Here is a 2,604-nt window from a genome sequence, read left to right as displayed (position 1 = left end):
TTGTTTTTTTTTACTTACTTTTAAAAGAAACACGATATTGGCTTTCGAAGAGAATAAACAAGATATTCTACTCTGATTGAACGTTTCCTAGAACGCCGTTCAAGAATTACCTCGAAATATGGCTAATCAAACCAATCGGAAATTTAGCGCCAAAAATTTGAATGCTCTATTTTATTTAGTGCAACATTAAGTCGGCTATGCCTTGCCATAATAAAGTCGTTATCGAAAAATATGCACATGGTACACGTTGTTCGACTACCTGAGATACGGAGATCTCCGGAGCGTTTGTATGTGTAAAGATTACTCTTCTTAGGTACAGGAAGATTAGGGTTCTTCGAAATATCCTCAAATACACAGCCTCATTTCGTAAAGGCGTCTCGATTCGCTACGGCCGACGCTTCTAAATACCGCGTGATGATATGACTATGTTTACAAGTTCGTTTGGCCTTCTTCTTCGATCCTTTCTGTTTTACCCGTTTTTGTTGAATCAAGCTGGATCGGACACGTGTCCCATGTTTTCGTTTCAAGGTCGTTAGCGAAACTACATTCTCAAGTATATCGAAACGCTTTTATATAGTTCTGTAGGTATAGAGTACGGTACTAGATGTACATGCGGACTTTGGAGACCCCTTAGGTATTATACACTAAAATAAGCACTATATCGGCTCTCTACGATCCTTATTAATGCTGTGTGGATGGACAAAAACTGGACAAACAATGGAAGTGCAAAAATATTGTAGGCTTCAATGGGTACACTGAAGCCTGCAATTTCTTTAGCTATTGCGCATAGGACACTGCGAGCGATTGTTATGCTGTTGAGTTAATGGCATATTTACTATTAAAGGCTGTGCCTCCAATCTCTCGCTACTTCAACTTATACGCATACGGAGAAGCATTGGGAAAGCCTCTGCATCATCCTTCTATTGCCATTATAATGGGACGGAAAGCCTGTAAGGTCACTGGAATAGTGTAATACAACAGATATGATAATAGGTTGCGAGTATGTCTAGGGTGGACTGAACTGATGAATGGATACGATTAGGATCTCGCGCCGCAGTAAACTGCAGCTGGCCGGGAAAGGTACAACCTGATCTAGAGAGCGTAAAAGGTTTGGAGTCAAATATGGACTTTGACACATAATGATATGGGGGTTTCTGGTAACTATAACGAGCGTAAAAGGCCTGCATTACTCCGGGACTGAGAAGCCGATAGAAGAGGCGAGGGTTTTATAATCTCTTTAAAAAAAAGCCGTTATTCGAAATAGAGTCTTTTTTTACGTAAGGCCCCACGTAACCGGTGTAACGTGTTCACTGTATATAGACCGAATCGAAGCAATCAGTTTTGTCCTTCAAGATAACGAAAGTGCACGAAATTGCCGTGATGATAATTAGTTAAACGGGCAGTGATTTTGGGCGATCGAGAAGCGACGCGACATCAAAGACTAACATATTCAAGACCTGCAATACAATGTTCAGCTGGCACCAAACGTTAAGTGTGCATCGTCAACGAATCCTTACCGGCTGATATCACAGCATACGTGTGACTAAACCGGCGACATTTTAGACATATGGTATAATAGGAGAAATGAAACGGAGATTGTAATGGATAAAAACAACGATAATGATGCTAATAATATTTATTAGGCTTGTTTTTCTTCCCAGAAGCATTATGAACAACGCATACAATTTAGAATGCATAGTGATTTAGTTAGAAAAAATAAATTTCAAAATTCTAGTTATATATGTTGAGCATACGTATTTATTTCAGGTACTATTAACAAAAAAAAAACAATCATAAGCGACAACAATGTCAAATTTATCGGAATACTGCCTAACCCTCGAGCGGATGGACAGTGTTGGTTCTGTCAGTCCTGTCTCCTCGAAATACTTGTTGTCAAAAAGTAAATATTTCAAGACTTCTCTTAAGTTATACCTTTCTCAATCCAAATTTAAATACTTTTTTTTGGGGCTAAAACTCCAGTGAGTAGAACACAATGTGTTCCGTGGTAGATCAATCGAAATTTGCCGATTTGAATGTTGTGATCTATTTAAAATGGCAGAAAAAAATACAAAGATAATTTCTTAAATTAATTGTGGCTACTTTTTGGGTAATCTGTATAAAGAATAGCTAGGTTAACTTCACGTCCGGCTTTGTCGTTCAGGATGCCGCTGCTTCAAGCGGGAGCGTCCAGCACGAGAAAGCGCGCGATTTCGGATAGCAAAAACATAACTGATTAAAGCCAATCTGGGCATTTAACTTAGACTGTTAGTAAATAGTAGGTATTATCATTGTAAAAACACCCGCTACACGCTACGGTAAGAAATATGCTTTTTTGAACACTTATGTTTATGTCCCAATTTTTTGATAAACTACCGCAGACCGCACGTTATTTGCACGCTATCCCGCTTTTAGAGAACAAACATTCACACACCTCACAGATAATAGCCAGCTTGGCAGCAATCACCGTGATGGTGGGAATCGTGGCTCTCTGCTCCATTCGAAAACCCTACGAATAGACTGTTGGTCGGCTTTGCCTTGTACAAAATTTTCCCCTCCTAAATTATACCCGTAGCAAAACAACAATGTTTGTATACGCAATATATA

Source organism: Varroa destructor, unplaced genomic scaffold, assembly GCF_002443255.2.
Source record: "Varroa destructor unplaced genomic scaffold, Vdes_3.0 BEIS01000004.1, whole genome shotgun sequence".
NCBI classification, from domain to species: domain Eukaryota; kingdom Metazoa; phylum Arthropoda; class Arachnida; order Mesostigmata; family Varroidae; genus Varroa; species Varroa destructor.
The sequence above is the reverse complement of the archived record's forward strand: the minus strand, read 5'-3'. Positions refer to the sequence as shown.